This window comes from Lynx canadensis, chromosome B1, assembly GCF_007474595.2.
Source record: "Lynx canadensis isolate LIC74 chromosome B1, mLynCan4.pri.v2, whole genome shotgun sequence".
NCBI classification, from domain to species: domain Eukaryota; kingdom Metazoa; phylum Chordata; class Mammalia; order Carnivora; family Felidae; genus Lynx; species Lynx canadensis.
Window position 1 is genome coordinate 118,054,886 of NC_044306.2, and position 22,221 is coordinate 118,077,106.

General features: G+C 40.2%; 1 protein-coding gene and 2 long non-coding RNA genes across 6 annotated transcripts in view; 2 read left to right on the forward strand and 1 right to left on the reverse strand.

Moving 5' to 3' along the window:
* TET2 (tet methylcytosine dioxygenase 2) overlaps positions 1–5,045 on the reverse strand; it is a 136,829-nt gene extending 131,784 nt beyond the window's left edge. The window contains exon 1 of one of the 4 annotated variants that reach the window (XM_030313329.1): positions 4,817–5,036. The gene's annotated coding sequence lies outside the window, so the exon portion shown is untranslated. Of the gene's footprint in view, positions 1–3,977; positions 4,195–4,816 lie in introns of those variants that run through there. The other 3 variants (XM_030313330.1, XM_030313331.1, XM_030313332.1) reach the window with 3 other exon arrangements.
* LOC115512360 lies at positions 4,416–21,084 on the forward strand. The gene is made up of 3 exons (XR_003968372.1): positions 4,416–4,550; positions 9,936–10,049; positions 20,951–21,084. It is a non-coding gene; the product is annotated as an uncharacterized LOC115512360 (long non-coding RNA).
* LOC115512361 lies at positions 5,256–6,647 on the forward strand. Its single transcript, XR_003968373.1, has 3 exons — positions 5,256–5,404; positions 5,618–5,728; positions 6,075–6,647. It is a non-coding gene; the product is annotated as an uncharacterized LOC115512361 (long non-coding RNA).
* Positions 21,085–22,221: the final 1,137 nt, after the last annotated feature.

A 22,221-nucleotide genomic window follows, 5' to 3' on the forward strand; every position in this document is an offset into this window, starting at 1 on the left:
CTCTTTTAGCAACTTTTAAATATATTTTGAAATATCGTTACATATTTTCAAATACTGAAATACATTGAAATATATTTTGAAATATGACTAATGATAGTCACTGTGCTATCCATTACATTCCAGAATGTACTCATCTTATAAATGGAAGCTGTCCTCCCTTCATTACATCTTGACTGAGTAGAACACCACTACGTTCAATTATGGAATAAACAGACACAGAAATCAGTGCCTCTCTTCCAAGAGACATAAATGTAATTTAAAATAAATATTTACAGCAATTTTAGCGAAGCAACCAGTTCATTTTACGTCCTAACCTGTCCTCCAAGAACACTGCATCTCAATATATTCATATCTTAATTTAATTCTCAGATTATTTGGAGCTTGATTTCAAGTCAATTTGAGTAACAACCCTGAGTAAATACAAAATATTGAGTTCCAAATTCTTAAAACTGCAGGTAGGTTGACATTATCACTGAATATGCTTTACACAAAATATTGAAAATCCACCTAGTATCTATTTCTACTTTTTGAAGCCTGGCACATTTAACTGCATTTCATGACAAGTGGAAAAAGCATAAATCAAAGCTGATAGAATTTTACTATTTTGGAATGGGCAACCAAAATCTTTTTTTTTTTATTGTGGAAAGATTATATATCTATCTTAACTCAGGGATTTTCTGCAATGTACAATCTAGGATCAGAATAATGTTGGAAACAGCAGATACTTAAGACTCTTTTTGGCTTGCAGTCACAATGATTCAAGGGCTCTCATTTACCCTGTCCTCTTGTGGAACTCTTCTTTCCTACTGTATATATGTGTGTGTGTGTGTGTGTATGTGTGTATATATATATATATATATATATATATAGTACACTATATATGTACATACGTATATATATATGTATGTATATATATACATACATACACACACACACACATATATATATAGTGTATTATACACCAAGGTGCACAGATGTACTATATACCCTCCTTGAATAATGCCACAGTATTCCCTGAGTTTTGGCAGGGAGTCAAAATAGAAATTGGAGATCTAGACCAAGTAAATACTGTATATTTGACAAAATCATTTGTGGTTGTGTTGTTCAGCACAATTTCCAAGATAACCACCAGCTCTACTTGGCAACTCAATTCTCCCACAGTTAAGACTTCAATTGTAAAGTTGGCTTGTATGAGAGTTTCCTGCTACTGGCTTTGGTGCCATTACCTCGCTTAAAGAACTACTGTGCAATGGTGGCATAATAGTTGAGGAAAATGTTACTTTGATGAACCAACACTGACAGCTGCTCCAAATTTTACCCTGTCTATATGGTTGTTTATAAAACAAAGAAGTCTCCCTCTAGCACTTTGAGATGGCTAGGTAAGACTATTAAATTCTAGTGGGCAACAACCGAACTCACAGAAGAAGGAATTAGAACATAAAAAAATCAGGTTTCATATTTCTAAGTATTAGACATTCTAACGTCCTTTTGAAGACACTTTATTTCAAGATAATTTCAAAGAATTCATAGGAATTTACTAACTTGGATCTAGGACATAATGTAAAATCAGGTTTCTCCTAAAAACCTGAGTCTGAGAATTATAGGAAAGGTGTCTTACTGAGATCAGCAAATAAGGAAACACATTTTAATAGTGACATTTGGCTTACAACATTGTGTGTGGGTGGAGCCTTGGAGGAATTGATAGAGAAATTATAACTTCAGCAAGTGAAACCAAAACATTAACTTCAGGTGTTGTTACCTAATACAAGTCCAATGCCCAAACAGGACTTTGGAAGTCTGTCATAATAACTCCTTGGCAGGTGCATTTCCGGAAGTAATGTTGACTCGTCCATGTCTATGTTCATGTGCCACTGCATCAAGATCATACCAACCCCTTTGACTTCTGTCACGGACCGGCACGACGCCAGATATAATTAAGGCCATAGTTGGTAAATGTGTGAATTTAAACAAAACAAGGGACTCCCTTCTTTCCAAGTTAATGTCTCATTAACCATTAGTTCAGTAAGAAAATAAACAAAACAATATTGCAGTTTAAGAAAAAGATCTATCTTGTAATTGTTCACTATCACTCCCATAAAATGCAATTGCTCAAGACAGTTCTATCTATGAAATTCTGGAAACATCCAGGTGGTACTATCACACATATGGCAAATGAAGAACAGACATGATGTCTTTTACAGTAAACTATCCTATACGGATTCAAATAACTGCTCTTTTATAATAAATGTGAAAGTGGTACTTATATTCAGATTGGTGAATATATGTACATCTCTTCCTTACAATCATTTAAGCGCCTCATACAATATTAAATTAACAGCTATTTTCAACATACAAATAGGACACATAAAATAACAAAAAAGTTTAAATTTGATAATAGGAAAGAACAAATCTTCATGGTCACAATAAAATTATTGTACGTATTATTTGCCAATATGAATGAAAATATTACATCTCTTATCAGTTAAATAACTTGAAGAGAACATATACCACAACATTTGAAAAGTCCCCCAAAAGCATTTAGATATTAGTCTGTCAGCAAAAAGAACTGTTTATTTTAAATTCCGAATTGCTGGAATAATTAATCATAGTTTTCTCAACAAATAGTAAGCATTTACGCTAAACTCCTCAGTATTTCCTTTATAATTTTAGGACAAATAAGAACTAACCAAAGGAGCTGTTTCTGTTCCAGAGATCAGTAATAGTACTCCCTTGTAATCATGTGAAATAATCTCCAGTATCAATGATTAAAGTGAACTTAACTGCTTTTTCAGAGATCAAAATAGAAAGTGTTACAGAGTGAACTACAGAGGACAAATGATTTCAGAAGTCTGATTTATGGAGTAATGTCCATTATTGTGCTCTTTATTCTGTCCATTTTTAATCAAATACATGCCTTCCAAACTTAAGTTTGACTTTCCAATCCTTCACTAACACTTCTCTGCTTAATAACATCAAAAAAAAAACAAAAAAAAAACAAACCACCCAATATTTATTGTGTTGAAATTTATATTCTACCTCAAACCTATTATAAAACACACATGCAAACATGTAAAAGGATATAACCCTCCTCCAGTATTTCAAATTTCCATTAAAATGCAAATATAATGATTTCATTAACCAGGCAACAATACCCACAGTCTTAAACCCAAAGCAAAGCAAAGCAAACCAGACCTATATCTTTTCTCCTTACATCCCAATTTCCCCTAAGGAACAATCTTACTCTTATGTTGGATCATTGTTGATGAATACTTTTATTTGGATTTGCCAGTACTATCCCTTATTAGAGAGGAGAAAGCACAATGCAAGACTTGAGATTTCAAATTCATGGATGTATCCTACCTTACACAGGAAAATATTTTTAAATTTTTTTTTTCAGTAAATCTTAAGCAAACAACTGGAAAATAACCCTCCGTTCAATTCCTAAACACTAGATGAAGGGGGTGGGGGGAACTACTCGATGCAATTAAAAGTATGTCATGAAGGCAATAGTCAGTAAATAACACTTATATTTCATAGTCGACCTTCTAAGGAGTCTATCCAGGCCACACTTTATTTTGTCATAGGTAGAAAACTCCCCACAGAAACTCTCTTAGCTTCATAACACTGGACAAGCAGCCCCAGTGAAAAGATTCGGCAAGACTGGAGAGTGTGTGTGAGTGTTGTGTGTGTGTGTGTGTGTGTGAGTGAAGAAGGAGGAGGAAAAAAAAGAGAGACGGACACAGAGGCAGATTAATAAAAGACCAAGGAAAAGAAAGCAACCAAGACAGAGAGAGAAATTTGGATGGGGCTGTTAGAAATCTGCTCCCTACTTGTGCGTTTCTTTGCTGGGATTGGGTTTCATTTCTTTCGGCGCCCCTGACCTTGCAGTCTTCCAACTCTCAACTCTGCCCCCCTCCTCCCGCCCGCCCGCCCCCTCCCCCGGCCTGCGCCTGCCTTTGTGTCTGCCTGTCACTTACCGGGGAACCAAACGAAGCTGATTCGGGAGAAGCACAAAGCCAGGACCCAGATTTGCCCACAAATTCTCTTACACACGCTCCCCAGGCTGGCAGGCACAGCCCATCGCGGAGCTGATGTACCTGGAGAAAAGTGGGATCTGGTCTGGTTTGGGGGACCCGAGAAAACTATGCTCTCCTCTCTCACTCGGCGCCCCTAGCCAAACGCGCGGACTCCAGGAAAAAAAAAAAACAAAACCCCACTTGGTGTGCTGCAGTTCGACTCCCCATGACACTCGCTCAGCTCGCCCCCCGAAAAGCGGACACGGGGGCAGCCAGGGGCTGACGCGGACGCAGAGCCAGACCCAGACCCCACAGCAGATAAAAGGGCCGAAAAACACTCCGTCAGAGTTCTTTTCCGGGGTGGGTGAGGTTAAACGAGAGGCTGGCCTGACTCACAAGAAGGGGAGAGGGTCGGGGAGGATTCCAGGGAAAAGTAGTGCCCCCCAAAGCTGAACTATTTGAGAAAGGGAAGCGAAGAAAAATCACTTTCCTGAAGATAAAAGGCCGGGGCGCCGGCTGGTCGCAGTCACAAAGGTAAGTTTTCTGGGTAAGGAGGAGAGGAGCGTTAGCAGGGGAGAGAAGAGAGCACAGAACCACAGGTTTAAAGGGGGGGGGGGCGGAATTAAAACTATATTTGTCAGCCATGTTGAAGAGGCTCCAGTAATTTGTGAAGCTTCCCTCTTCCCTCCTGGTATTTGCGGGTGACACTGCAGGGTCTGCTCCCCAGTGCCTGGAAGCCCGAGAGAAAGCGAGGGGGGGAGGAAAGGGGGAGTTCCGCGGCCTAAGAGACGCGCTCTGACCTCGTTCTCGTCCCGCAGCCTTGCAGCCAGCCAGCAGTTGCAGTCGGGTCTCCTTTCTAACAAATCCTAAAGGGCAGCCATCTTGCTTCCTTTTGCTCCTCTCTACGAAAGCAGCCTAGCCTCCGCATCAATATTCATAAGGCAGTTTGACGTGTGTTCTCATCACTCGGCGGGGCCGGCGTCTCGGGGCGGCCGCGCCGAGGGGGCGGACGTGACTCGCATGCGAGCCGGGCCTGGGCGCGCGGCGCTCGCGAGGAGGCGGCGGCGGCCGCCCGAGCTCTGGCCGCAGCCGCTGCTGCCGGCTCCCCTCCGCCTCCTCCTCCGCCTCCTCCTCCTCCTCCTCCGCCTCCGCCCCGCTCTCCTCCTCCTCCGCCGCCGGCCTCCTCCTCCTCCTCCTCTTCCTCCTCCTCCTCCGCCCCGGCCTCCGCCGCCGCCGCCCTGGGGCTCTCCGCCGCGGCTCCCAGGGAATCAGCCTCCTGCCCGGGGCTTCCCGCACAAAGGCCGGCGGCGGCACCTGGGGGCCGTACAATGCGGTGCGCGGTCGAGGCCGGGGCGGCCCTGGCGCGGTGCGGTGGAGCCCGGGGAGCGGTGCGCGGGGATGAGCGCGGGGCGGGAGCGAGCTCGGGGGAAGGTTCCCCCCCGCACCTTCCCGGGCGCCGCAGCCAGACCGGGGCGCCCCGGTGACCCTTCGGAGCGGTAGCCACTAGGGTGAAGTTGCGGGGCAGGCGCGCAGGGGGAGGTGGCGTGGGTGCTTGGCACAAGGATGGAGACCTCGGATTAACCTTTTAAACTTTTTCTGAGTACCGCACTCCACCACCCACTTAGAGGTCTGTGCGCACCCCTCACCCCAGCGCGCACCCAGCTCCGCCCGGCAGCCTCGCACCTTAGCCCTTACTCCCCACCGCCTTGCAGGTATCTCCGCACGCGCCCACGCGCGCACCCACCTCCGCCGGCAAAGGCCCGCACCCCCGCCCCCTGGAAGGTGCACCCGCTCCCGCCTCGCCCCCTCTCTGGCATCCTCTGCACCGTCGCTTTAATCTCGCTCTGCAAAAGCGCTCCCCAGTTTCGCAGAGGGCCTGCCCTTAGTGCTTTAGGGGCCTGTAGTTTTAAAGACTCGACAAATTAGGAAATTGACCGAGTCCTGCTTCACCCCGCCCCGGGCCCACCTTCTGTTTACTTTTGCCACGTGGGCTGGGAAGGAGAGGGATTCTCACAGATCCAAGACGAATTTCTCACCAGTGACTCTACTTCTCGCTAGATTCGATTGTAAGAAAGAAACCTGCGCTTTTCAATGCCTACGTTTTCTCCAGTAAGAGCTTCTAGTTTGAAAATTTTCTACCCGTACGTATAATTAAGTAGTGAAGAAATCGACCCATAAAGAACTAAATTCCAAGCGACGGACGATATTCCTTGACGTTCCTGATTCTATACCTACCTCCTTCCATTGACAGTTTGTCTTTTCTATTGCCGACTAGCCTTAATTCGCTCTTTAATCATAAAATTTTTATTTGAAGATAAGATAAAGAACAAAGCCCATATGAGCCATTACATCAGTGGTTGTTGAGATTCGTCCCGTAGAAGAAGTTTTCGCGTACCGACATTCGAATTTTAAATAGATATTCTGGGCACACCTTTTATAGGATCACTGCATTGTGATCCCAATACCTTTAGGTCAACACAAGTTATTTTGTGTAGCCCACTTTTTCTTTTCCTCTGTAATTTCTTTAGAAGTAAAGCCTCTCCTAATTTTATAAAAGCAGAATATTTCCCCATTTGAAAGGGGTTAAAAAGGGAACTCTTTCTATGTGTCACATAGTTACTAAGGAGAACGTTTAAAGTGTGTTCTAATGAAACATTGTATATTCCCTTTTGAGGCAGAGTTCACTCAGATTTCGGATTTTGCAAGGGCTAAGCAACATTGTTCATTTCTCCTTAAGCATTTCACGTGGCATTAAATTACTGTCTTTTCTAACTGGACACTAATGTGTCATTGAGGTCTTGACAATTGTTAGTGTACTTTAAGCTGTTTGGGAGGTTCCTTCTAATTTTTTTGGTCAAGTCCAGAAAGTAAAATTTTCCAAAGGCTATGACATATATTTATGTAGTGCACAATACAGCAGAATTGCTGAAAGCACGGGCTTTGGAGTTGGACAGATATGGTTGAATCCTGACTCCATCCCTTATTAAGTGTGTGACTTTGGGCATGCAACTTAACTCTCTCTGTATCCGTTTCCTCATGTATTAAACACCTTCTGAAATAAAAGGGTTGTTGTGAGGATTAAATGAGATATGAGGTACTAGGTGTCCAGCTGGCGATTACTATTACCAATAATAAACCATTTACTTCCAGAAGTTTTTCTTGATTAGAAATACATAAGTAATTATATGCCTTCTTATATTGAATAACATGTGGATAATATTGTATTCACATGTGTTCAATATAAATATCTGCATGTTCCCTTAGCTGTTTATATTATAATTGGGGAAATGATCTTTAAGGTCACCTCCTTCTCATTTCATCTTTGAAACCTCTCCCTCTGTTGTAACAGGTGGTTCTTGTCTATCTGGAATCATACTTGGCTTGCAGTTGGTTTTGCAACAGGCCCTGAACCTTTTCTTGCCAACTTCTTTCTCTGCACCCTCACTCCACCCTTAACCACGGCAACATGTGTTAATTTAGAAGAATATACATTACTCCACTTGGCTATTGTGACTTTTCAATAGCAAAAGGAAGCAAAATTCTGCAGGTCTCCAATTGTAAAATATGTTAATGAGATTTTATATTGTTGATTAAAAAAAAACACATTCTTGCTTAGTTGCTGTTTCTGGGAAAGAAAAATAGTGAGCACAATCAGTTGTTTACTGCACATTAGTGCATATTGGTATGGGTAACTCAGAGCCAGCTTTTATTAATTGTGTGCCTTCTTGAGATTCTTCCTATAGGTGTGGGTAACCTATTTTTAAAAGGTAATTTGTTGTTGTTTTAACATAAATTATTGCCAAATTCCTTACTGTTTTTTCTGAAACTAGAAATAACAGCACTGGATCCACACAGAGAAATTCTTGCTTCCTTAACAGAGAGAGAGAGAGAGAAAAAAAAAAAAAAGACTAATAGAACAAGTTCCACAACATGCATTCTGTGTTAGAAAATTGACTTGATTGGCCTGGGCACCTGCTGTCTAACTCAGTTGCTCAACTCAGTCTCTAAGCTTCTTAGGGTGGGGGCAGCTTCCTGACTGCTCCGTCCATCAAAGAGCTGACAACAGCAGCTTGCTTTACAATGCAAATTTCGTATATTGTACTAACAAAACAGAACAAAACAAAGCCAAAAAAAGAAAAGAAGGTGCATTCTTAATTTCCTCCCCACCTGCAGAATAGGAAATTTTGTTTAAGGACTTGATATTCTCTTTAACAGAGAGAAATTATTGTGATACATATTGCTTTGGAAGAATTATAGCAGTTTAACAAAAACATTAAACCATGGCCTGTTGTTTCCCATTTCCAAAAACATATTTCTGAAGACGTGATAAAGATTCTCTGCATGCTTAAAAGACAATTGACCTTCAGACAGCACAGCAGTCATTGCTATTAGGGGCTTTCTTGTTTCTCTCATCTGGTAACATTACTGCACACCATACTAAGGTACATATTTAACATAGGTAGAATGTGAATTTTAAAACTTTCCAATAAATGAAACATTTAGACATAACACTAACTTGTTGATACAAGTTAGTATTATTACTAAAAACCATTATTGTCTAAGGCCAGGGATCATACTGTCATGAGATCTTGGTAATTCTTCTTATATTAATATGATTTCTATTTTTTTCTGACTTTATTTCTATAATTTATCTTTCTATAATTTGGAAATTTTTAAGAAACAGATACGCATGATAGAATACTAACTTACTCAAGTCAGGAGCTAGTCAATGTGTATACTGATATGATGGGGGCAAAATGAAATGTCAAATAAAACTCAAAAGTCTAATCTTGTTAAAACATTGCTAAAGGCATTATAAAAATATTAGGATCATTCGTGGGACAAACATCATGGAAATGCTTTCAGAAGTATTGCAAATATGTTGCTAATATCAATCTCTTTTTTCCTCATGAAATCTGATTTCACAATCTAGTAACTACTTTATTGTCATCCAAATTTGGTAACACATTAAATACCTCCCTTTCTTACGAGAGAATAATTTTTCGACTTTAATGGTGAACCTCAATAATAAATAAATTTTAACTATTGGTAGTTACCTCAACACCACTCTACATTTATATTGTACTTTATAGACTTCAAGGCATCTTTTTATACACTAAACAATAGTTTTATTTGGTAAAGTTATGCTGTTATGTTTAATATTCAAAATCATATGCCATATTCCAATTGGCATTGAATTCACTTCCAACCCTATGAAATATGAGTTTAAGTGATTTTCTCAAGGTCATTCAGCCTGTAAATAGAGGAAGCAGCACCTCTTTAACTCAAGTTGTGTGAATCCAAGTTCAGGCCTAATTCATTACACCAAAATTAGCCATATATCTTTTCCTGCTCAGCTTCCTCTAAATTTTTTTCTTGCTATTAATAGTACCAGCTGATCTAGGAATCCTCCCTTCAAAACTCACAATAATTTCCCATTATTCTTTGTTACTTAGAAAAATGGTCTCAGCATTTACATTTACTCATATTTAGCACTCCAAAGGGAATACAACTGGCTAAATACTGGCTATGCACCAAGCATGGGAATAATTGTTTTACATTTATTATCTCTTTTAATTTACTACTTATTAAAAGCTAATAATGTAGGTATCATCTTATTGAGAATTAAGGATTGAGTAATTTGGTTGGGATTAAATATTAAAGAGCTGGAACTAAGGTCTAAATCTAGGTTTGTCTGATTCTAAAGCTCATGTTCTTGCAAACTAACATTGTCCTGTCTCCCCACTTTAGCAGCTATAGATGTCCATGTTTATACCATAAGTTCTTCATGCAGCAGTTTTTAGCAGTAACATCAGTATTCCCCCATCTCCTTCATTCATATATATGTATATTTAAATATTTTTGTCTAAATCTCTACTTGGTATTTCTCTTTATTTAGTCTCTACTCTGTTTCTTTAGTTTCCATTTCAGGCTAGGAAGTTGGCATGCTCGAACTCTTTGGAACAATGATTACATTTGTGTAATAAACATGATGCCACAGCCTTGTCCAACCCCGCCCCCCACCACTGTAACGTAAGTCTCCCCCCCCACCAACAAATTGTTTGCAAAGATAAGTTCTGCTATCTGTTTTCAGTATTGATGTGGTAAAAGAGAATTGCACCCTTGATTTGCTCCTGACTTCCTTGAATGACTTGTGAGTTCATTCCCGCCAACAGGGAAACTGGCAGGTGGAAAGAGCGCCACCTACTGAAATCGTTACTAAGACATGGGTCTTTGGGGATAAAATGCTCAGAATGGGATAGCACCAAAGCATTCCATTGGGAAAATGAATCAGAATCACCTGTGGAGCACTTAAAAAATGTGCATAACTATGTTCCACTTCAATACCCCTACCAGTCTCTTGGAGACTCTGAGTAATGAGGTCTGGGATGGGGCTGGAGTAGCAGTATTTTTTAAAAGATTCATGGACAATCACGTGTACAATTTGCTTAAAAATCACGGGTGTACTTCCTATGTGAATATTAATAGGCACACAATGTTGTCGTTCATAGAGAGTCCCATGACAGAGAGCAAATAGTGTGTATCCCTCTATAGTCTAGTAAAGCCTTCACACATTTGCAAAGATCCAATGAAGCTGTCCGTGACTCTCCTTCTGTATTTCAGGTTGATTGAATTCATCTAAGTTCTCTCGTGACAGGCTAAAAAAAAAATCTCCTTCGAGGAAAAGATAAATAATTAGCAGCCTAAGAATGACTCAGATTATCAGCAGTGAAAAAGAAAGATTAGGGTAAAATGTAAGTGATAGTGATAGGGTAAAATGTAAGTGATATTTTGGGATTTGTATTCCCATGGGATACTGAATTGGTTGATCTTTGTCACACTTTTTTTCTAAAAATTTTAAACCATTTTTTTTAAGCTAGGTAATTAAACAAATTGAATCCAATTTCACTTTTTCCCAAATAATGGCCATGTAATAGTTTATGAATGTCTTACATAGCTCCATGCTAGCTATTAGTGTAGTGCTTCTAGAAGGAAGAGCTACAGAGATTAAACTAATTTGAGGCCCGTGTTTGAGTCCTCCCTGTCTTATAGATACTCTGCATGAAAAAAGAGAAAAAATTAAAAAGGAAATAGGATAGCTATTATTTGACATCCAATTTTCCTCAAATATTCTCAAGTATGTTATGTTTCATTCTTTCTAGAGATGAGTGAGAAAGCCTAATGAGATCTGACTCACGCTAACTCAGAGCTAGCGTGCAGGAGGGGCTGAGTAGTTTCCTGCAGAACTCTTCACTACCAACCTCTGTTTAATTTGTTTTCTTATTTTACATCTTAGAGTACAATATTGTTACTATTTGGCAGGATACCTTCTTGATCTGTCAGTAATTAGGCATGCCTCTAAGGTGAATATGTGTTGATTTTCAAACACATATTCTGACACTTCACAATGACGTTGTTCCCAAGAAACTAAAGTATATCCAAGCAAGGAACACAAAATAAGCGAATCTGAAAGATTGGAGTCAAAGGGGAAAAGAAACACACACACACACACACACACACACACACACACACACACACACAATCAGAACATCAAAAACAAATCCTAAAGGAACATTTCATTAGTGGATCCCTAACTTTTATTGCTCTGAAATATTATGATCATTGACTCTAGTTAGACTGGGTAGGGAGAGGGAAGGAAGTGAGAACTATTGGAAACAGGTGTGTTTAGTGTGGGGATGGTGGCTGTCAGGTGGGTACCATCTTAGTGATGATAGGAATACATTTTTATGAAGGAAACTTTCTTAAATCTTCTGAAACCATAAAACATCAATAGGGACTTTATACTAGTGAAAAAGAACTGAAAGAACTTCTGTCTTTACCAGAAAAAAGGTAAAGTCATAATTTTGATGAATGAGGACTGCTGTTCAAGGTAAAAGTAGTAGGAACTCACAAAATAGATATTCAAAATATTTAGAAAGCGTAAGTAGCAAAAGCATCATTATTGAAAGTGGTAAACTGAATCTAAGTAAATGACATGGTCTAAAATTGTAGTCTAGATGCTGCTAATGAAAACCTAGCAAGAAAACTTTAATATTACCTATCTCATTTAGTATTTACAATTATTTTGAAAAATAGATGCGACAGTTATGACCTAACTTATTGGAACAAAATATTAACACTGGAGAACATGTGCTTAACACATGAGGGGACATGACAGAGAGATTAAGTAACTTGCCCAGGGTCACACAGCAGGTGATAAATTCTCAGATTTAAGTCTTCTTCAGTATTCTCTTCAGAAGCTAAAGGGAAACAAATAAACCAACTTTAATTCCTTCCTTGAGGCAGAAAAGAAGCACTGATCAACTTGTGACATTGTATCTTAGGATGATACATTTTCATTCCTTGTCTTTGCTCACCCAGATGGAGGAGAATGCTACATTTAGGAAAAATGTGTTTAGTGTATTTTTTTTAAGGTAGGTTATCCATTGTGGTAGGAATTCTGTTCTTTGCAAATGTGAAGTGAGAGCTAATCTAGTCCCTAAAAACATTTCTAAGGGAGAGAATAACACATTACTCAAAGGTAAGGAAGATAAAACATTGGAGCTCTTCCTTGATTTCTTCTCGGGCCACAGAGAAAGCTGTTTGGAGTATGAGTGTAGTAATTAAAGAAGCAGACTAGGGGCGACTGGGTGGCTCGGTTGGGCATCCGACTTCGGCTCAGGTCACCATCCCACGGTCTGTGAGTTCGGGCCCTGTGCTGACAGCCCAGAGCCTGGAGCCTGCCTCGGATTCTATGACTCTCTCTCTCCCTGCCCCTCCCCCACTCATGCTCTGTCTCTCTCTGTCCCAAAAATAAATAAACATTAGAAAAAAAGAAGCAAACTTGTTGGACAAAAAGACACAGCCTCACATTTTCATAAAAAGCAAAAAAAAAAAATTTTAAATATCTGAAATTCACATGAACAATTCCCTTTTTATTGTATAGGGCTGGAGAGAGTGGGGTTTGGTTGATTTAGTTTAAGTCAGACTTCAAACTCACAGATTTTCTAAGGAAAACAAAACTCAGAATGAAACTTCATGCACACAGTCTGGAGTAAATGAACTGTTTTCCTCTAAACCATTTCATGAAAAGACAAGTTTCGTGCAATTTTAGCAAGTAACAGTGCCCTCCCAACAGGGCTGCTTGCCAAGCAAAAAAAACCTTACTACATATCCTAGATCTTTAGAAAAAAATAATGTAGAATAAATTTATGATAGAATTGTTAATTCTTGGTGACAATAGTTATTTTACTTGCTAGCATACATCTTTAGTTTTGAATTTTTAGAGACTTCATGCACGGTAGCCTACGTGGAGGGCACTGGTTTTGGTAGTAATACATAAAAATCAGAGACATAGCTTTGGATGACAAGAGAAATAAAGTCCCAACTAAAGGACCTTTTGTATTGCTTTGTTGTTCAGGAAAGGGTTGTGCTATGAACTGGATGTTGGAGAGAAGCTTACAAAAGGTCTTGAGATGAATGAAAACTAATCTAGTTGGGACATCTTCTCAGAAATGTTAAAAAGAAAAGAAACAACTTTAGAAATGAAGGATTGTTAGTTTCACTTTCCATTGCATAAATGGTTGTTCAGGTCTGAATTTCTTTTCTTCTTTTTTTTTTTAATTTTTTTTAACGTTTATTTATTTTTGAGACAGAGAGAGACAGAGCATGAATGGGGGAGGGTCAGAGAGAGAGGGAGACACAGAATCTGAAGCAGGCTCCAGGCTCTGAGCTGTCAGCACACAGCCCGAAGCGGGGCTCGAACTCACATACCGCGAGATCGTGACCTGAGCCGAAGTCGGACACCCAACCTACTGAGCTACCCAGGCGCCCCACAGGTCTGAATTTCTAATTCATCTTAGTTTATGGTGGTGCTTGAGATACTGGTGTGTATTTGTACTTCAATGTTCCCATTCTTGAGAGGCGGTTTAATCAGGGCATGACCAAACTGGGTCAAACTGTATCGTTATGGGGGTCTGTTCAGGAAATCCTCAAACACAGAAGGATCAAAAGTGGATGGAAATACCATCATAGAATGTCCCTCAAAAGAACGTTATGAGAACAACATTATATTTTCATTCTTGTTCTGCATGGGTGGTGGCATTTCCCATGCTCTACTTTCTCAGCCTTATTGTTTAAAATTAAACACATGTAGTGATGGACCACAGCAGTATTCTCAATCCAATATACTCCTATTTCTTCTCTCATTCAGCGATATAACAGTGAACAAGATAGGTCTCCTGCCCTCACAGAGTATAGTCAAGGGGGAAAACAGACATGTGAATGGGCCATGAAAACATGGTAAGGTGTGTGAACAAAAAATGTGAGGACACAATAGGCAATATGCAATATTTGAAGGTTCAGAGAAAATATCCCTTAAGAGTAAGATTTCATATGAGATCTTAAGAATAAATGGGAATTATTAAGTCTAGGCAGAAACTCAGAGAAGAGTATTTGGTAGAGATAAAAAGAGTCTATCAAGAACCAGGGCATGACAAAGCATGACATATTTGGAAAAAAACAAAAAACAAAAAGACAAACGTTCCAAATGCCATGTTTAGAAAGCCAAGAGCAAGAGGGTGAACTCTCAGACTTCAGCAGTGTGCAGGGAGCAGGGTTATGATCATGAGGGTTATTATAAATCATAGTGAAGAGTTTGGATTGTGGCCTAAGTTGCAATGGGAAATCAATAATGGGGTTTAAAAGAGAAGAAATGATTTGGGCTTTGGAAATACCTTGGTTGTTGCAGTGGGGAGAACAGATTGAGAGAACACGACAGCAGATGCTAGGAACCAGTGAGGAGACAGGAGAAGTCCGTTAGGAAAAATTAGAGTGGTCTGGGTTAGAGATTAGGCAACAGGAAGGAGAGAATTGGAGAGGTTCGTGGATATCACAGACTTAGAAGAAATGGAGCAGAGTAACTAGTACTTTGAAGCAGGGGTAAGGCCGAAGCAGGGCTCAAGGATGTCACCCAGGTTTCCGACCAGGCCAAAGAGATGGTTGTTGGTGACTTTCAGTCGAGATAGAAATAACAGGAAGAGAAGAGGGCATACAAGTAGGAGTTTGGGGGCTGTGGGAAAAAAGAAATCAATCATAAAAAAAGTTACATTGAGACACCTGAAGGTTGCCCTCTGAGAATGTGAGAATCCAAGCAGTTGGATAGCTGAGCCTGAAATCTTGAAACCAGATTCAGACTGGAGTTACAAACGTGTGACCCTTCTGCATCAGGATGGCAGCTGAGGAGGAAAACTTTGTGTCCTGAGAAGAAAAGCGGAGCTCTTAGGAAGGAAACAGAGGAACACCACCCTTGAGTTCTGACAGAAAGACGAGCGCCCAGAGGAGGAAGGCAGAGGTGGGTGGTATTGTGGGAGCGAACGAGCTTCACGAAGGAGGTCTGACCTGTTAGCAGTGCCACATACTACTGAGCTATCACCAGAGACAAGTAATGAGAAGTGTGCCTTGGGTAGGACAGTGGGGTGTTCACTGCAATCTTGGGCAAAGTACGATTCAGCTGAAGACCAGGCCTAACAGAAGCCAGATTGCCTGAGGTTGAAGGATAAACAGGAAGGGAGGATGAGGAGGTAGGGAGTACAAATGACTATTTAAAGGTTAGCTCAAGGGGGGAGGAAGGAGATAGCAAAGTTAAGAACAGAGGGATATAGGCATGAGGAAAGAATTTTTTAAGCTGGAAAAGACTTGAACATGTTTAAATGGGAGAGATCAAATTGAGGTAGGTGGTTAAAGATGCAGAAAAGAAGTAAAACTTCTTATACAAGGTCCCTAAAAGGTGAGGTCTTTTAACAAACTATACAAATGATCCCAGAAAGTATAGTCTTAAAGGTGAGGTCTTTAAAAAATTTTTTTTAATGTTTATTTATTTTTGAGAGAGAGAGCACAAGCAGGGGAGGGGCACAGAGAGAGGGGGCAGAAGATCTGAAGCAGGCCTTGTGCCTATAGCAAGGAGTCCGGTGTGAGGCTCAAACTCACCTACCACAAGATCATAACTTGAGCTGAAGTTGGACACTCGACCGACTGAGGCACCCAAGTGCCCCAAAGGAGGTCTTTTAAAAGATTATTCTGCTGAGAAGCTGAGGTGGGGGATTGGCCAATCCGTTCAGTGTGAAGTTTTCTTTACATTTCTTATAGTTCAGGTAGGGTGTAGTCCATGGTTACCGACAGAGGTTAAAAGAGTTCATTTCACTGTACCCTACCTCCCTCTCCCTCTCTAGTGGGTCCCAGAGACTATCTTCCTGAGTTTTATCATTGCTTTGTAGAGAGGGAGGAATGGGGTCCGTGAAATGCATTATGAATAAATGCTGATGTTTTGGACAAGGCTGGGATGGGTCTGTTAGATAATATAAAGTTCTAGAAGTCAGAGCTTCCTTTAAAACACGAGGGTGTATTGTAAAACACTATAGGTAATATCTGAATAAAGTTATCCTAGGTGGCATGGGGATCTCCTGAAGGTGATGTGAAGTCATGGCTATGATTTCTAATTCATACTTCCTACTATAGCGACAGGTCTGTGATCCAAGAATAATCATAAGAATACATATCAAATGTTGATTGTCTACCTAGAGCTGAACACAAACTATATAAGACTTTTATATTCTAACAAGAATCCGGCCAGGTAGATATCATTATTTTTAGTTTATAGATAAGTAAAGGCTCAGAGGGAATAAATAAGTTGCTTACAAAGGGCTAGTAAATGGCTCTACCTGCACTACAACCCAGGCTTGTCTGTTCCAGGGTGTGAACCTTTTGCATTGAGTACCATGATGCATATTGCAGAAATTATTAAATTAAATTTATTAAATAATTAAAATTATTCTTGCTCTGAATTCCTTTCTTATTCATGTGTTATGGAACTAAACTATCTCCTCTGTTAGAAAATAGTGAATAGCTAACATAGGGAAAAATTGGTATTGGTATACAAGGGAGAGAGAGTTGGAGGAAAACAGGATCCCGAAATACAGAGATCGGGGGTGTAGCCCAATGATAGAGCATTTAACTGCAGAAATACAGAGATGAATGGGAGGAAAAAAATCATTATTCCCAGCATCACATATTCCTTTTGCTTGCTCATTTCTTCATGCACTTTGTTTATTCATTCAATGAATGATATTTTTAAGTTTACAGAGATATTTTATCCTCGTAGAGCTCAAATAATAACATAATTAAATACTTACTTGCAATTATGACAAGCCCTACAAAGGAGAAGTTCAGAGGCTGTGGGGGAAGATAAAAGGAAGGGAAAACTCAGTGAAGAAGTCAACTTAAGCTTTCCTTGAGGAAGTGATAATTGAGCCGACTTTTGAAAAATAAGCAGAAATGAACCAATCAAAGAAGGCATGAGGAGAGGCGTCTTGTTCCAGGCAGAGGGAATTATACATGGGAAGGTCCAAAAGCAGGAAGAGACATGGCATAAGGCCAGTGTGGCTGGAGCTCAAAAAGTAAGTAGGAGAATGTAATTAAATGAGATTCCATAAGGTAGGAGACAGAGGCCAGAACATGCAAGGCCTTGTGGGTCATATTAAGTATTCTTTTTTATAATTATGTATTGTTTTTTATCTGCTCAGGGATTCACCTCTCCCCTCCTTTTGTCAGGCAATGAATTACATATGATTTACCCTTGGGGAACCAATCTTTAAACCATGAAGCTCAGGGAGAACTAGTCTACCATGAGTTTCAAGGGTGAGCACATGTTAAACCAGCCTTGGCCAATCAGAGAATAACCTTCTTGTCTCCCTACAGGAACTGTTACAAGAGGGAAGCATACAACTCAAGCCAGGCCAGTCAGAACCAATAGGGCTAACTGACAGCCTTTTGCAGGTGTTGTTGCAGAAAAAATATTCTCTTTCTGTGGGGATTGCTGGCTTTGTGGGATGTAAAGCTCAAACTATGGCAACCAGAAGGGGGAAGCTCAATTCTCTCAAAGGAAATGTCTCTCCTACAGTATAGCCAACACAGAGGAAAGCTGAGTTGAGAGATGAAGAGATAGGTCCAGTTGACATAAATGAACAGATCTACTCCAGTAGAGTCTGGTAGGTAACAGACTCTAAAATGTGGAGTTAGCTGAATGTTGTTAGGGAAGACACAATGAGGACCTCTCTTTCTTTAGCTGAGAAATTAACACAGCAGTTGATTAACTTGCTACTGGGGCATTTTGAGACTTAGAGCCCAGGCCTTTGAGAGTAGGGATTAGAGGACATGTTTGAGAAAAAATCTGGAATGTATTGACTCCTTCTTGTAAGGTTTAGGGAAGTCCCTAATGAAAGGAGCAAACTGTAGTTAAAGCTGGTTTGTCTGGAAGCAGTGAAAACACTCAAGAGCAGCCCTTTAGCCCTTCTCCTGAAACCCCAAACAGCCAAGAGTCAGAAGTACTTTAACTGTTTGGAATTTACAAAGTCAGGTCCTTTCCTCCAATTTAAATTTAGTGGTAGCAGAGTTGGGGAGGGTAGAATGAAATTGGAAAATGAGATTGAAACCAGAAGCCCTACCCACTCCTGTTGACAGAACTTCAAAGTCAATAGTTAGAAGACAGACACAACCTGATTGGAATCGAGAATCAAGGATTAGGCCTCAATACCAACTGTGGCTTTTGTTGCTAACTCACCGAATTTACTGGAAACAAATAGATTGTAGAGTTTACCAAGCTTTTAAGGAACTTGGGTTACCAGAGAAACTCAAACACCCATAAACGCAGGGGTGTGATTGCTCAACCTGCAAGGCAATACTTAGTGGGGATCTTTAAGCCACACTAACAGAAACAGCACTGTTAGTCAGATATGATAATCAGAAAGTAAATATTTCTTAGTGCCTTTCTCAGCTGTGGCCATACAGGACAAATCACAAGGGAAATCATCCCAGAAAACAGGTCCAAGAGCAGACAGAAGAGATCCCCAAGAAATTCACTTTGAAACAAAAACAAGGGGTCCTTCTCCTCCTGTCCAGCAGGGTAGTATGTATGCATATAGTAGATTGCATACTGCCCCTCCTCCCATTTCCCCTTTTTCAAGTAAGAAGTTTTTATGGTAGCTATTTTGTGTCCTCCTCATAAATGTATATTATGTTTGTTGGAGATAGTTAAACGTCTCATTTTACAATAGGTTTCTTAACCATGAGGAAAGCACATTAGAGAGTCTGGACTCAGGCTGGATGCAGTAAGCCGGATAAAACTTGAGTGGTACTGGTATACATATGTTTTTGATTCCATCTGATATTATTGCCTAATGTAGGCCTGGGGAATTCCAAAAATTTAGGTATAAGAAAAATAAAATTGGATGTTGTGTACCCAGAAAGTGAACTATAATAGCTGTCTGTGTTTTGGCCTATCCGGAATCCAATTTCTCATAGGTTCACTCCCTGATTTTCTCAGGGGAACTATTCTCCCCTCCCCACCCACCGCCCTTCCATCACAGGGACCAGGTGAATCTAACTTCACGTTCAGCCTGGAAGGTCAACACTGACATGGACCTGGCCAATCAGAACATCGTAAACCTCTGGGGCACCTGGGTGACTCAGTTAAGGGTTGGACTCTTGGTTTCAGCTCAGGTCATGATCTCACAGTTCGTGAGATCGAGCCCCGAATCATGCTCTGCACTGACAGTTTGGAGCCTGTTTGGGATTCTCTGTCTCCCTCACTCTCTGCCCCTCCCCTGCTTATGCACTGTCTCAAAATAAGCAAACATTTAAAAAATTAAAAACAACAACAACACTGTAAACCTCTGATTTTAGTGATTGGTTCTGGACATCTGAACCACATGTTCATACCTAGGCCAGTTAAATCAAAAGCAATGAGGCAGTTCTGGGGAAGAGGCATTTTATTTCTGTTGAGATTGCTGCAAATACAGAATATAAGCTTGGAGTTTCTAGCACCTATCATAAATGAAGAACCTACCTAGCAACAGGGATACAATAGACAGAATAAGAGCAGAGAGAGAGTGAGACTCAGTCCTGGTGATAGTGTTGGAGCCATTTCATCTGGGTGAATCTAAAGATAATCTATCCTTGATATTTTTTATTATGTGAGTCCCCTGCCCTTCAACATTTTTTGGAGGAAGGGGAAATTTAGCTTATGTTGGGTTCTTTTCCTTCCCAACTGAAAGAGTTTTTAATTCAAGAGCAATGGGATGTCATGAAATGGTTTTTTACCAGGAGAGGAATGTGATGAGACTTGAGATTTTTGAAGATGAGGCTTTGATTGAGTAACTTTTCTTGAAGGAACACCACTAACGCCATTCCCGTGTCATTCCCAAAAAGTAATAAAGAAGACAAATCAGTTGGCTTACTGGTTGTACCTATATTGCACCCAGTGTTTGTAAAGAGACCAAATATAACTGTGGTTAGGGGTCATTACTGGAGACAAGGTAGGTGAATATTGAGTACACATCATTTTGTTTATTCTTCTTTAGGGTCTGCTGTTTAATCTCCCTTTACTTTGCATAGAACTGTATCCATGAACACTTTTATACATTTACCAAGCCGGTTAACATTTCACAGATGACTAATTTCTGGTTCATTTGATGGTTGTGAATTAAAGGTTTGAGAAGACAGTTGGTAGGACTCCTTTCTCTTTAAGATAGAAATATATTAAGCATTTTTTATGAAAAGATAGAAAGGAACAGGCCCATTAATTGCTATAATTATAGCAAAATAAAGAATGATTAGCATTGATTATGTCACATGTATATGAAATATTGGGAATTTTCTAATGAAGTTAGAAGTGTCTGGCTGTCTTCTGGCACATTGCATAAACTAACCTGTTTTTTAAAATGTCTTTTAATTTTAGCCAATAGGTAAAAGTAAAGTATACAACTTATATATCACATTTTTAAAGGAATTTTGTTGCCCTCAATTTCATCTCCTTGCCCCGCTATGGCCCAGATTGTGCACATGATGGTATGAGCCAATGTTGACCATAATCCTTACAGATGAGGCCAACACTTAAGAGGAGGCAGACCAACAATGGAGAACTAACTTGGATCCTCAAATGACCTCCTGGAGTGGAGCCACCTACTCACCTTGGGCCACAGATGAGAAATAAATAAACTCTGTTTTATCTAAAGCATGGTATTTTGGTAGTTCTTTATTATATCAGTTCAGCATGTACCTTAATTATATATCCATCAAATACAATGGATTACTATTTCCAAATAATCAGTGGTGTGTGTGTGTGTGTGTGTGTGTAGCAGATCAGGTGACCAAAAGCTAAACAAAACCCAACTGTTCCTTTATCTTAGTTAGGATCGCCCTACATGACGATGGCTGTCAAACTTTAGAATGCATAAGAATTTACTGGGAAGTTTATTTAAAAAGATAATTTCTGGGGCACCTGGGTGGCTCAGTCGGTTGAGCGTCCGACTTCGGCTCGGGTCATGATCTCACAGCTCTTGAGTTCGAGCCCCGTGTCGGGCTCTGTGCTGACAGCTCGGAGCCTGGAGCCTGTTTTAGGTTCTGTGTCTCCCTCTGTCTCTGCCTGTGCCCCACTTGTGCTCTGTCTCTCTGTCTCATAAATAATAAATTAATAAACATAAAAAAAAAAACAAACAAGATAATTTCTGATTCTACTCCCAGAGATTCTCATCTACTTGGGCAGGAGTGTGGTCCAGGAGTCTACATTTTAAATAAGCATTACAGATAACTGTGATGTAAGTGGTCCAAGAAACTTTATGTATAGATTTGTCAACACTATCCATGGAAAACTGTGTGTACTTTATGAAAAGTATGGATATGTAACAGAATAACAAGGGATGTGTCTAAATTCACAATTTTTTAGCAGAAAAATTTGAATATTATTACTTAGTTTATAAGTAATGTTATTATATTTACTCTTAAAAAATTTTTTTTAACATTTTTATTTACGTTTGAGAGACAGAGCATGAGGGAAGGGAGGGCAGAGAGAGAGGAAGACACAGAATCTGAAGCAGGCTCCAGGCTCTGAGCTGTCAGCACAGAGCCTGACACAGAGCTTGAACCCATCAACTGTGAGATCATGACCTGAGCCGAAATTGGATTCTTAACCAACTGAGCCACTCAGGTGCCCCTATATTTACTCTTTTAAAATCAGTTTGAATTTGGGGCACCTGGGTGGCTCAGTCAGTTGGGCGTCTGACTTCGGCTTGGGTCATGGTCTTGCAGTTTGGAGGTTTGAGCCACACATCGGGCTCTGTGCTGGCAGCTAGGAGCCTGCTTCCGATTCTGT